Source organism: Taudactylus pleione, unplaced genomic scaffold, assembly GCF_031769625.1.
Source record: "Taudactylus pleione unplaced genomic scaffold, aTauple2 ptg000520l, whole genome shotgun sequence".
Classification (NCBI taxonomy): Eukaryota; Metazoa; Chordata; class Amphibia; order Anura; family Myobatrachidae; genus Taudactylus; species Taudactylus pleione.
In genome coordinates this window covers 8,804,173-8,818,604 of record NW_028284922.1, presented here as the reverse complement: position 1 = coordinate 8,818,604, position 14,432 = coordinate 8,804,173, and positions in this window count along the sequence as shown.

The window sequence follows — 14,432 nt, the reverse complement described above, 5'->3', positions numbered from 1 at the left end:
ACACCTTTTTAATACTGTACATGCTTTTAGATAAAATGAAAACAAAATTGATTTGCTAATAATCACTGCATGATGCCAACTAGAAAAAGTAAGCAAAAATGATTGTACTTTACCTGTAAGTACTGTACGGTCAAATACAGTAGTGTACAGTAAATTAAAAATATATTCTGTTACACAGTACTATAGTTTAACAGTATACAGTATGAATCTACAGTACTACATTTTATATACATTACTGCAGTTTTCTTACAGTTACTGTATGCTGCCCATCCACTAAACGTGCTGAAAAGTGCCCGATTACGACATTGCAATCATGCAGTCATTTGTCAGTCTGTGATGAGCCTGCACTGCACAAGCAGTCATTCAGTGCAGACTCATCAATCATCTGCTAACATTGCTCAACCTGACGTTTTCGTCAGGTTGACCAGCTTGTTTGCACGATGGTACAGGTACATTACAGTAATTGTAGATGTCTAAATGACCAGCGGCCACGTGCATCACTGGTCATTTTAGACATTTTTGCAAACAATTTATGAACGATTGAATGATACAAATCGTGCACTTTTTTATCGGAAATGACCAGCGATGTGCACGTACGCTGGTCGTTTCCAACATCTACATTATCATTGGGCAAACAAGCTGAACAACCTGATGATATCGTCAGGTTCAGCATGTTGCCTAATGATTGATGAGCCTGCACTGAATGTCTGCACGTTCAGTGTAGGCTCATCACAGACGGAGAAACGACAGCACGATTACAATGTCGTAATCGTGCTCTTGTTTCTCTGTTGGCTAGTGGATGTGTCTTTACTCAACAACTGTAATACACTATGACATTAGCATGCATTTCTAAGAGGGGTGTGGTGCAGTGCCTGCTGCCATGCAGATGTACTTCCGTAGCTTGCGTTGCACTGTTTCACCTTCAGCCCGTATGTTGCTTAGATGGTCCTGGAATTCCAAGCTGGACATGGACATGACTACTGTACAGTACCTAGGAGGAAGGAGATGACATGAGAACAGTCCTTCCTCAATGCCGACCGATACGCCCTATCGGACTGAGGACTGCACAAAAAGATTAGGCTTTTAAGTTAATATCATGACTGACACTTTTGGCCTCAGATCCAGAGTTTCACCTATACCAGGTGCAGACTCTACCTCGCATCGGAGTGCAAGGTCCACTGTACGCCCTGAAGAAAGGAGGATAGGCAGAGACGAACAGACAGTAAAGACAGACAGACCGTCTCACCGGATATACTCACCGCATATACTCTTGTTCTTCATCCCACTTGATCCCACACAGAGGTCCCTGTAGGAGAGAGAATATGCCATGCAAGGCCCTTTCCTGCTCTAACAGTGTGTCACACTAATCTAACATTAATATCACTATTGTGTCCAAGTCTGGGACAATGTAGAGAGTGGCGCAAGAGTGCAAATTCAACCGCACTGTCAGTTTTTAATATACAGTACAGACACATTCATAGCGGCACACTAGTTGTCCTAGCAGATGGGGGATGGTGTCCTTGGCAATGGTCACTATTCGTAGCCTTTTCAGGACACAAGGGCAGAGCTGACTGCTTACCATAAATGAATTATCAAAGCGTCCTTTATTATGGTAATGAGAGGCTCTTACTTGCTTTGGGGGAAGGGACCTGATGCACTGTGTGTGACTCCCGACTCACTGCACATGCGCCAGAAATCCCATGCACCAGAGATTCCATTTGTATCCCTTCGGAGCTGGCTGACAGCCACCACAGCGCCAACCGTGCTGACATTGACGCAAGTTTGTGGTTCAAATGCACAGTCAGTTTGTAATGCAGAGACCTCTCTCTTGAACAGAACCCACTACCAGTTACTGAACTCTTAAAATCACTATAGTGTCCAAGTCTAGTACAGCATCAAAACTGATGCCATTTTGCGCTTTAAACGCACAGTCAGAGACTTCCCTCTCAAACAGAGCCCACTACTGTAGCAGTTTCTGAAGTCATGAAATGACTATTGTGTACAAGTCTGGGACAGCACAGAGTGGCGCAAGTGTGAAGATTCAACAGCATACTGTACTGTAGTAATACAGACAACTGGGCATGCACAGGTGGGCATCTTCCATAGGCCATGGCGTAGCGATACATGACATATGGTTTGGCTCCACTGGGCATGCACCACAGATTCCATTGTCATTGCAACCCCTCCACTGGGCATGTGCCAGAGATTCCATTTGTAACCCTTTGGAGCTGGCTGACAGCCACCACAGCGCCAACCGTGCTGACATTGACGCAAGTTTGCAGTTCAAATGCACAGTCAGTTTGTAATGCAGAGACTTCTCTCTCAAACAGATCCCACTACCAGTTACTGAACTCTTAAAATCACTATAGTGTCCAAGTCTAGTACAGCATCGAAACTGACACTATTTTGTGCTTTAAACGCACAGTCAGTTTGTAATACAGAGCCCTCTCCCTCAAACAGATCCCACTACCAGTTGCTGATCATGAGAAATCACTATAGAGTCCATAGCAGGAATAGCATCGACAATGACACAAGTTTGCGCTTTAAATGCACAGTCAGTTTGTAATACAGAGACTTCCCTCTCAAACAGAGGGCCTGATTCAGAGCCAGATGCTCTGACAAGAGCGCTTGCTCTGAATCAGGGCCGTCCTATCTAAAATTGGAGTGGCCTTCTGGCCGCTCGCATAGCTGTGGGTGACCACCCACAGCTTATACAAGCGGCCAAAAAGATGGTCACGATGGTCAAGACCATCACGACCATCGGGCTTGCGACGAGACCCTTGCGGTAGGGTCTCATTGGCCGCAAGCCCGGAGTGCTTTTGGCTCTATCAGAGCCAAAAACACTCCCACTGACATCGCCGGACCCAGATGGTAGGTGTTCCCATGGGTACGCCTCCGTCTGGGCAGCCACGCCCCCAGCACACCCACAAAAGGGGGCGTGCTGTCACTCACCATCGACAGCATGTCCCCTTTGGTGCGAGACCTGGAGCGACGGCTTCCTCGTCGCTATCTGGGTCTCGCGCATGCACATGACGAAGCTGCCTCCGTCATGTGCATGCGCACTTGGGCAACATCGACCCGCTTGCGAGCGCTCCGCACTCACGAGCGGGTCTGAATCAGGCCCAGAGCCCACTACTGTAGCAGTTTCTGAAGTCATGAAATGACTATTGTGTACAAGTCTGGGACAGCAGTGTGAAGATTCAACAGCATACTGTACTGTAGTAATACAGACAACTGGGCATGCGCACTTGGGCATCTTCCATACGCCATGGCATACTGTAGTGATACATGGCGTATGGTTTGGCTCCACTGGGCATGTGCCACAGATTCCATTGTCATTGCAACCCCTCCACTGGGCATGCACAAGAAATCCCATTGCAACCCATCGGAGCTGACAGCCACCACAGCGCAGACATTGACACAAGTTTGCACTTTTTAAATGCACAATCAGTTTGTAAAGTCTTACTTTTAAGCAGACTTTTAAACAACAACACTACTAAAGTAGTTTCACTATAGTGTCCAGAGCCGACAGTGCAAAAAAAAATATATATATTTTCCAGGGCTCGAACCCGGGACCAGCATTGTTGCAAAGCGATCACCTAACCAGTAGCCCACAAGCCGGCTGTATATTAAGAACTGCACATAGCAGGCTCATCTTTGTGCACTCCACCAAACCGCTGCTGTTAACAATAAAAACAAGTTTTCCTTTCCAAATATTGTACACAGTACCCACCATTAGAGAATAATTAAACCCATCTCAGTGAAAGCTGTGCCTGCATCTCATTAATTTACAGTATTGGTTATATCGTGACAACAACTCGGGCAGCTTCACTACTGTACAGTTACTGTATGTACAATATGTGTACTGATTTGCGTCCCGTTCTAAGAGCTTACTGTACAGTATGTACTGTTTGTGATGTTAAAAATATTGGTTGTGCGAACATTCAAATACTGTACAGTGCGTGAATGTGATATCCATCCAATTTAACAGTATGGTATTCAGTACAAATTACAACAGTGGAGCACTAGCCACCCAGCAGTTAAGCGATGTATTACATGCCATAGCGTATCCTTAGTTGTAGAATACCACGGTACGCCACAAGTCCAGCCATCACGTAATGTTCCATGGCATGACAAAGAATGCCATGAGCAACAAACTAGCTGGGCACATCTGTATCTGCCTCGCCCACATTTATTTGTGCCATCCATCCGGGTACACAGCTCTCTACCACTTTCCACAATTCGCCATCCTCACCCTCTAGCTTCACCATAGGGTTGATTGGAGGATCGGACCCAACAAACTTCCTGGAAAGGGCATCAGCATTGAGGTGCTGTTTCCTCGGATGATGCTCCACCTCAAACTTAAATGGCTGCAAAGACAAAAACCAGCGGGTTACACGAGCATTCACTTCTTTGTTCATGTGCATCCACTGTATAGGGGCATGATCTGTAACCAACAAAAACTCCAGCCTCTACAAATTATATTTTAACAAGTGTAATGCCCACTTAATTGCCAAGCACTCTTGCTCTACAGTTGAGTACTTGCGCTCCCTGGGCAGCAATTTCTGGCTAAGGTAGAGGATGGGTTTCTCTTCCCCTTCTACCACTTGGGAAAGGACTTTCCCCAACACCCGTCCTGTCTGCAATATAAACTGCTTTTTAAAGTTAGGAGCCTGCAAAACAGGTTCTGTACACAAGGCGTGCCTTAAATCCTGCCATGCAGCTTCTGCTGTTCTAGACCATACTGTCTGGTCTGGGGACTGTTTATTAAGACACTCAGTTAATGGTGTTGCCCTATTGGCAAAATCACGAATAAATCTGTGGTAGTAACCCACTAGACCAAAGAATGTTCTGAGCTGGGATTTACATTTGGGTTTAGGCCATGTGAGGTCCGCCTCCACCATACTGGGCTGAGGTTTTACCTGTCCTCTGCCTACAATATATCCCAAGTATTTTGTTTCCACCATTCCAATGGCACACTTCTCAGTATTAGCAGTCAACCCATGTGCCCGTAAAGACCATAACACTGCCTCTACTCTTGGAAGGTGTGACTCCCTGTTAGGGCTAAAGATGACTATGTCATCTAGATATGTAGCTGCACATTCCTTGTGAGGTCACAGCAATTTGTTAATAGCCCTCTGGAAAGTTGCAGGAGCCCCATGCAGACCAAACGGCAGCATTTTATACTGAAACAAACCTTCTGGGGTAGAGAAGGCTGTTTTGGCCTTAGCAGTCTCAGTTAAAGGAATCTGCCAATACCCTTTTGTCAAATCTAGGGTGGTGAGATACTGGCTGCTTGCTAAATTCTCCTCCAGCTCATCCACCCGGGGCATCGGATAGGAATCAAACTGTGACACTTTATTTAATTAGCAAAAATCATTGCAGAATCTTAAAGCACCTAATGGCTTAGACACTAAAACTATGGGATTATACCATTTGCTACTTGATTCCTCTATGACCCCTAGGCGCAGCATCTCCTCTACTTCTTGTTTAACCGCTGCCCGCTGTGTCTCGGGTATACGGTATGGCCTCTGTTTTATTACCAACCTGGGAGGAGTAACTATATCTTGCTGAACGATGTTAGGCTCTTGGCATGACTGTTGTTCCCACCCTTCTTTCAACAGATATAAAATCCCTCTAGGTTGCCTCCCATAGAGGAGTTCAAAGGGACTAAGGTCTCGATTCAGACACGGTCGCAAGATGTGAACGCTCGTTCCCAGCCTATGCAAATTTAGCAAAGTGACGGCATGGCATGCAAACGCATGGGGAGGCATAAGCATGCCCATTATGTCTGGCCATGTGATAACTTTGTGTATGCAGACTCCCACCTGCCTATCTTAAGATTCCCACCAGCACACATCATCTCCAGGAAGTATATGCAACCATCAGAACATCAGGTACCATTGGAAGTGAACGCAGCACTTGAGGTAGACTATACCCTACCTCAAGCACTGCGATCACTTCAGTATGAATACATCCAGGTGACGTGTACTATGACGCTGCCTTTTAATTATGCACGCCTCTGAAATGGCATTTTTTTCGGTCATGCATCTATAGTCCCCCACTTCTAGTGGCCAGCCCCTGTTACCACCTACAAACGGCCTCTTCTGTCACTATGCGCAGCGAGCAAACGCATCTTGATCTTTCACACTGGTTTGCGCACATGCACTGCAATGCATATGCATGCGCACAATGCGAACATCAGCCAGCTACGAGCGAACACTTCTTAGCGTCTGGGTCTGAATCAGCTCCTAAATCCCGTAGAGGATTGGGGTACCTCTCGCACTGCAAACATTAAATAGGGTAGGAGTAAGTCCCAATCTCGCTTTTCCTCAGACACCCCCCTTTTTATCATTTGTTTAAGGGTCTGTTTAAAGCATTCAATGAGCCCATCTGTTTGTGGGTGGTAAACTGAGATAGTAATCCTATCCACCTTTAACAGTCGGCACAGATCTTGCATTAGTTTAGAGACAAAAGGGGTACCTTGGTCTGTTAAGACCTCCTTTGGTATTCCCAATTGGATATATAGCATCAATAACTCCTGGGCAATAGTGCTAGATTTCATTTTACGTAGCGGGATGGCCTCCGGATACCTTGTGACTATGGCCGTAACTAAGGTAGAGTGACCAGTGCTATGGCACAGGGCAGCACAGGGCAGGGGGTGCTGTTTGGGCCTGGCAATTTCCTGTTTACTATCATTCTCACTTGTAGCTTCCTCTTCTTTTATCCCCAGCATCTCCTGGCTGCCCTTATCTCTTCCCTGGCTCTTCCCCATGAGACCATGGCCTTTTATCAGGTGCACTATCTTATGTCACTATTTAAGAAATGGTGTTTGCGGGGGGGTGGTTCGCCAATGCTCTCTCTGGCAGAGGCACCAAATAGTCTAGTCACGGCTCTGCTTGTAGCATAACCTACCACCACTAATATGTATTGATGATAAGATTTTTCCACTGGTCTTATCAGATCCATACCAATTCTCTCAAAAGGTACAGAAATTACAGGGAGGGGAACCAAGGGTGCCCGAAACGCTTGCCGGGGTGCTGTCTTCTGACATACTGGACATTCCCGACAATACTTTTTTACTGCTGCATGAATGCCAGGCCAGAAGAATCTTAACTGAATATGCTAGAGAGTTTTCTCCTCCCCCAAATGGCCACCCCACAGGTGTGTATGAGCCACCCTCAACACCAACTGCTCGTGTTTCCGGGGAACCAACAATTGGTCTACTCTCTTACCCTGCAAATATGTTACACAATATGACAAATCATTTTTCAATGCAAAGTACAGTATGGTACACCTTCTGCTGGTAAAGCCGTGATTACTCTACCATTTATCTCTACAACATTTTCATTTACCAAGTTCTCATCATTCTGTTGATCCTGGCAAAAGTCCTGCAAGGACACTTCCTTGCCAATGGGAACCCACTGTGTCTCGGTCTCACTCTCCTCTGGCTGCTCACTGCCAAGGAGAGCGTTACAGCCACCAAACTTTGGGAAACAGCAGAGTTTGGCTACTGGGACACCTCTGATGTGAACCTTCTGCTGTCGTCATGTCACGTTACCACCTCTTGTAACAACGGAAAATCCCGACCTAGGATCAAATGGTATGGTGGCCTGGCGGCTACTGTGACTACCACCTTCAGGGATCACCCTTTGATCACTATTGGGAGGTGCACTCAGGGGTATTCTTCTACATTCCCATGTACACAAGGCCCAGACCTCCCGGCCTTCCACTCGCACCATCAAATGAAACAAGGTGGTTTGCGCTGGTGAAGTGCTTCCAGCAGGCATGCTGACCACTGGTTGAGTTGTTTTTCCAGCACTACAGTCCATCGGCTCGCCTTGCTTTGGGCAGTGCTGGCGCATATGACAGGGCTCGCTGCAGTCAAAACACACAGTTGGAGATGGGTTGTTGGCTTTAACAATGGGGAGCTGAGTTCTAGGCTTGGGAACTGGCTGAAACCCCTGATTGGTTTTGTTTAACTTCCCAAGAGTCAGGTACCATTCAATCACCACCGCTAACTCCTCAAACATTTGTGGATCAGCCTATAGGGCCCACAATTGCACCACATGATCTAGTACCAGCACAGCATGGTCCAAAGCCACAATCTCTACTATATGCTGAGCAGAGTTCTTGTCCGGCTGCAAACACGCTTTACTCAGCCTGGCTAATTTGGCCATCTGGACCCTTGGAGCTTCAGACGGGTTTAGCCGCCATTCAAGTGTGGATAGGAGTTTGCCTCAGTTACGTTTAAATCAACATATGCTCTCTGAGGTTCCCCTGTGAGACAGGGAGCAAGTCTGGCGGCTCACTCCTCCTTAAGCCATTTAAAAGTACAGCAGTACGCTCAAAGGTGCACAGAAAAGCTTCAATGTCATCAGATGGAGTAAGCTTCTGTAACACATATTAGAAAAACAGCATGGGCAATGCGCTATGATCACATCTGACTGCAATGGAATGTGTTTATAAACAATGTAACACACATTGGCCCTCATTCAGAGCCACTCGCAAACAGCAGTACGCTCGTTGCGTTCCGATGTTGAATAACCGCGCATGCGTCGGTGTAACAGTGCGCATGTGCGTACGGCAGATTGCGAGCTTTTTTTGGTCTCGTTCGTCAAATAGCGTACAGGAAGTGACCTGTCAAATGTGATTGACAGAACAGGGCGTTTTTGGGTGTTGACGGGGGTGGAGATGGAAAAACGCAGGCGTGGCGAGGCGTTTTTGGGGCGTACATACATTAGCAAATGCGAGCGTAAAATGTGTTCGGACCGACTCATACGTCACTGGATGATCCTCTTTCCCTTCAAAATGCTCGCACAGCTTAGGGTCTGGATTACTCGACCACATTGGCGATGGCCTTCTCCTCCGTCCCGGGACTCCTCGATGTTGTTGCGATTAATCGCGGGAGGGCTGAAAAGCAATTAGTGTTGGATTGAAAACCGGCTTGGTATGTGTTTGGAAATCAGTTTTTTGGGATAGCACAAAACCGTACGCAGGTGGAAATCAGAGCTGCTAATGTCAGGATGACACAATCAATTTGCGTACATTTGTGAGGGTTTCTTTTGCCCTCAATTTGGTGGTTAGGGCCTATTGTAACAATAATGTCATCATGTTTTAATTTTCGCACCATTTTATTTTTGCCTCTTGAATTTGCCTCGTTATATGATTTTTTAAACGTTCCTTAAAGAGCCCTTTTTTGTTTGTTTTTTTGTTTGTTTTTTTCCAGTTTTTGCCTTTTGGTCCAGGATTCAATTTAACCCATTTGTACAATAATTTCACAATCCAATGTCAGATTTTTTGTTTCAATTTATTGCTCAAACAAAATTAAAAAAAATTAAAAATTTGGGATCATCTTTTTTTGCCAAAGATATGTCCCAAAATCAAACAAATTGGCCCAACATAACTGTTGACATAAACATACAAAAAATTTTTAAAAACATTTCACAAGAAAGGAGAGGGAAGTTTTGACCAGAAAGGAATATGAGCCAAGCACAGAAGGATTGTGGGAAAAGTCACCATTGCTGTCATCATTTTTTTTGGATGGGGGAGGGAGGGCGCCAGACCGGGTCCGGGATGTCATCGGGCTGGCCTGTCCAGAGGCAGATGTTGTGGCCTCTGGACTAGGCACAGGGCTAGGCACATTTGGAGGATTGGCTGATGTTGTGCCAGAGGTGGAGGATCCTGATGTTCCGGCAGGAAGGGAGGTCGGCTCTCTATTTTTGGAGTTCACGTTTGAAGTTAGATGTAAATTACTTGGAAATGATAGAGGAATTCATTTGGTGAAGCCAAGATAAAGACCCATAAGACACTGCTTTTAGTGTTGGGTTAATACGGTACGCATATATTTATTGAGATTGTGCCATATTGTCTAAACTACTACACTATATAGGCGCTTGCTCTCACTCTCTTATTTTTCATATACTGTATATATATATATATATATATATATATATAATATATATATATTTTGTAGCAAGGTCGGGGAACTGGTACCATCTCTGGGGTAGATGGCACTGCGCAGCAACTGAGAAGTCACACAAAGTCCACTGGTCTGGTGCAACTGGCCTACGCCAGTTTTATTAGGCAAACAAACAAAATAAACAGAAATAAACACCTTGCCATCTGGCTCTAACTATACAGAAGTAGTCCTAGCTCACTAATAAAGAAAGTATAAGAAGGCTTTTTCCAGGTTTTTGTTTTTACCTGATCCTCCCACAAAGACACAAAAGACTGTCCTTTCCCCAGGCAGTGTGTCCCTGTAATGATCAGTCTCACAGTACTAAAAAACAGCCACATGGCTGAAAACCTTAATTAGCCTCCTGTGAAGCTAATAACCAAAAAAATCCCTAACACAAACACCTTCCTGAGGTTTCAAAAGACATAGGTCAGGAATCTAGGGCAAATATACCTGCCTTCCACTATGATGCCAGTGACCTTGCCACTTGTAATGTGGCGGAACACTTGCAATCACCAAACAAAAGATGCGGGACAATGCATCTGCATTAGCCAATTGGGACCCAGGCCTATGCTCCACAGTAAATGTAAATTCCTGCAAAGTTAAAAACCATCTTGTTACCCTGGCATTTTGGCCTTGCTTTACTGACATCCATTTTAATGGGGCATGATCCGTTACGAGCTTAAACCGTCTGCCCAAAAGGTAATACCTTTTTCAACAACAGCATACCTTTTTTCATGGTCATTGAGTTTTCTGCTCAGATAAACAATTTGGTGCTCCTCCCTATCCCTACTTTGGGACAACACTGCTCCTACACCTACCTCTGAGACATCCATCTGAACCACAAACTCTTGAGAAAAGTCTGGTGTTATCAACACCGGTTGTGAACACAAAGCTACTTTCAATGCCTGAAATGCTTCTTCAGCCTCAGGGCCCCATTCCACCAAGTTAGACTGTTTCCCTTTTGTAAGGTCTGATAGTGGCACCACTGTTGTGGCAAAATTTGGGATAAACCGTCTGTAGTACCCAGTGATCCCTAAAAAAGCTCTAACTTGTTTTTTGTTTACGTGACGGGGCCAGTTTGAATAGCTATAATTTTGTTTGACTGGGGCTTAATCAAGCCTCTCCCTATGGTGTACCCTAAGTATTGAACCTCTTCCATTGCAAGGCAACATTTCTTAGGGTTGGCTGTTAGGCTGGCCTTCCTAATTGAGTCCAGTACTGCCTGTACTCTGACTAAGTGAGATTCCCAGTCTGGACTGTGGATTACCACATCGTCCAGATAGGCCGCTGCATGCTGTCTGTGGGGTTTCAAAATTCTATCCATTGTATGTTGGAAGGTTGCTGGGGCCCCATGCAACCCAAAAGGCAACATCCTATACTGGAATAGCCCTTCTGGAACAGAAATGCTGTTTTTTCTTTAACCCTATCAGTTAATTTTTATTTGCCAATGACTCTTTGTCAGGTCCAGTGTGGTGAGATATCTGGATGTCCCTAGCCTCTCTATCAACTCATCCACACGTGGCATGGGATACGCATCAAATTTGGAAACTGCATTTAACTTACGGAAATCGTTACAGAAGCGTAGGCTGCCATCAGGCTTCGGAATCAGAACTATGGGACTGGACCACTCACTATTAGACTCCTCGATGACACCAAGTTCTAGCATATTCTTAACCCCTTTAGAGACAGCCTTCAGGAATTCTATATGAATTTAGATTGACCTTAATTCCTGGCTCTGTAATGATATCATGCTTTATTATGGCCGTGCGGCTGGGCAGTGCTGAAAACAAATCTCTGTTCCTAATAAGCAACTCCTTAGCCTCATTCTTTTGTGTGGCTGAAAGTGTTTCGGACACTTTTACTTCTGGAACCAAAGGGACTGATGCTACTGGTGGGCTTGGTTCAGCTAACAGAGCTAACCTATCTTTCCAGGGTTTGATAAGGTTAACATGCTAAATTTGTTCATGCTTCCTCTTGCCTGGTTGGTATACTTTATAGTTAACCTCACCCACTTTCTCCCTGATTTCATACGGACCTTGCCATTTAGCCAAAAACTTGCTTTCCACTGTGGGTATCAAAACAAGCACTCTGTCCCCAGGGGAAAATGTACATACCCGGGCATTCCGGTTATACACTCTCTGTTGGGCTTGTTGGGCCTTCTCCATATGTTCAACACTGTCAGCACATGTGCACTGAGGACACTGCTGGCACCCTTGCTTTGCCAACACCACTGGCACCCTGCAATGAGGACACTGCCAGCACCCCCGCACTGCTGCCTCATATATCGTGGATGCCGTCAGCAACCCCACACTGCCACCACTCCCACACTGAGGGCATCCCCACACAGCCGACACTCTCAGCACTCCTGCACTGAGGACACTGCTGGCACCCCCGATCTGCCGACAGTGCCGGTGCCCTGCACTGAGGACACTGCCAGGACCCCCACTCTGCTACACTGCCAACACCGTTGGCACTTCCGCATTGAGGACATCTCCAGCACCCCTGCTTTGCCAACACCACAGGCACCCTGCAATGAGGAGACTGTCAGCACCCCCACACTCCCCACATACTGAGGTCACCATCAGCAACCCCACACTGCCAGCACTCCGATACTGAGGACACCACCGACACCCCTGCAATGCCGACACTGCCAGCACACATACACTGAGGACACCGCTGGTACCCCTGCTTTGTCGACACCGCCGGCACACTGCACTGAGGACACTGCCAGCAACTCCGCACTGCTGCCCCACGTATTGAGGACGCTGTCAGCAACCCCACACTGCCAACACTCCCACACACCACTGGCACTTCCGAATTGAGGACATTACTGTCACTCTCATATTGAGGACATCGCCAGCAGCCCGCACTGTCAACACTGCTGTCACAGTATGTGCACTATTGGTGTATCCAACCCACACTCTATAACACACTGTGGGCCTGATTCAGACCCGGACACTATTTGCAGACACTCGTTCTTAAAAAGGGGCCGGATATTTAAATTGAGCGCTCGCTCTTTGTGGTGTGTTGACGCCTCTATGTCTGACCGAGCGAACTAAACATGCGCTTGCTATTTTGTAAAGACGCCCCTTGGCCGTTCGCATCATACGTCATCTCCGCTATTTATAAGATTAATCGAGTACATCGAAAGGCGTATGAACTGCTCGCTATTCTTGTGGTAGCATTTTCCTACCGCAATCATGCGAGCAGTTCAGGCTAAAAGAAAACCAAGTGACGTGGTCGATGATGCTGCTTTGTTAATTATGCACACCCTTAAAACGCCCGTTTTGACCGTTTGGCACGCCTGCGTTCGGATCTCCACTCCCCGTTTTCAAGCGAGCGTCCAAAAAATGTGTTCGCCATTTTGTAAAGACGCCCCTTTGCCGTTCGCATCATACGTCATCTCTGCTATTTATTAGATTAATCGGGAACAGCGAAAGGCATCTGAACTGCTCGCAGTGCTTGTGGTAGGATTTACTGCCCGCTATCACTGCGAGCAGTTCAGGCTAAAAGACAACCAAGTGACGTGGTGGATGATGCTCCTTTACTAATTATGCACTCCCATTAAACGCCCTTTTGACCATTAGGCACGCCTGCGTTCGGATCTCCACTCCCCCGTTTTCAAGCATGTTCCCCTGTTACCACCCACAAACGGTACATTCTGTCAATCAAATTAGCAGCCCCTCATTGTTTTACGAGTGCACGATTTCTGACCGCAATGACTGGTTTGCGCATGTGCATTGCGAACCATACGCATGCGCAGTTGTGCGAACATCGCTTAGAGCGACCGAGCGGCCGCTTACGAGCAGCTCTGAATCAGGCCCTGTATCCGACCCACACTGTATTCAACCCACACTGTATCTGACCTGCACTATATCCATATTTGCCGACATTCAGCTCCCTCCTTCTGGGCGGGCCTGGGTAAAAGGGGATGTGACCTAATGATGGGAGGTGTGTCCATGCCCCCTTTGAGGTAAAAAAAACACAAGTTTTGTTGCATGCTGGGGAGGGGGCGCTCTGAACCCCCTCAGCCCGGTGCATAACCAGTGGGGGGCGTAATTAGTTTGATCGCTCCCCCCATAGGCATAGGAGAATGCTGTGGCTGCTTCTTAGCAGCCGAGAGCAGTCTCCCAGTGCAGCCCAGCACACAGCAGCGTGTGATTGGCTGCTGTCATGTAAGAGAGGGGGGAGCAGTGCTGGACCCATAACCCCCGCTGGGCCCCTCCAGCAAGCCCGGGCCTGGGTAATCTGTACCTGCTCCCCCCCTCTGGCACCCATGCTAGGAGGGAGCTGAATGTCTACATACAGTGGGGGGCGAGGATGAAGTATTGGGGGCAGGGCCAGGGCCATGATCACGTCAACGTGGCCTCGCCCCCCTGTGCAATGCCAAAATTAACTGCATTGTGAAGCTGGGGGTGGGGCCACAATGACGCAATTCAGTGCAAATCGCATCACCGAACCCCCTCACTTT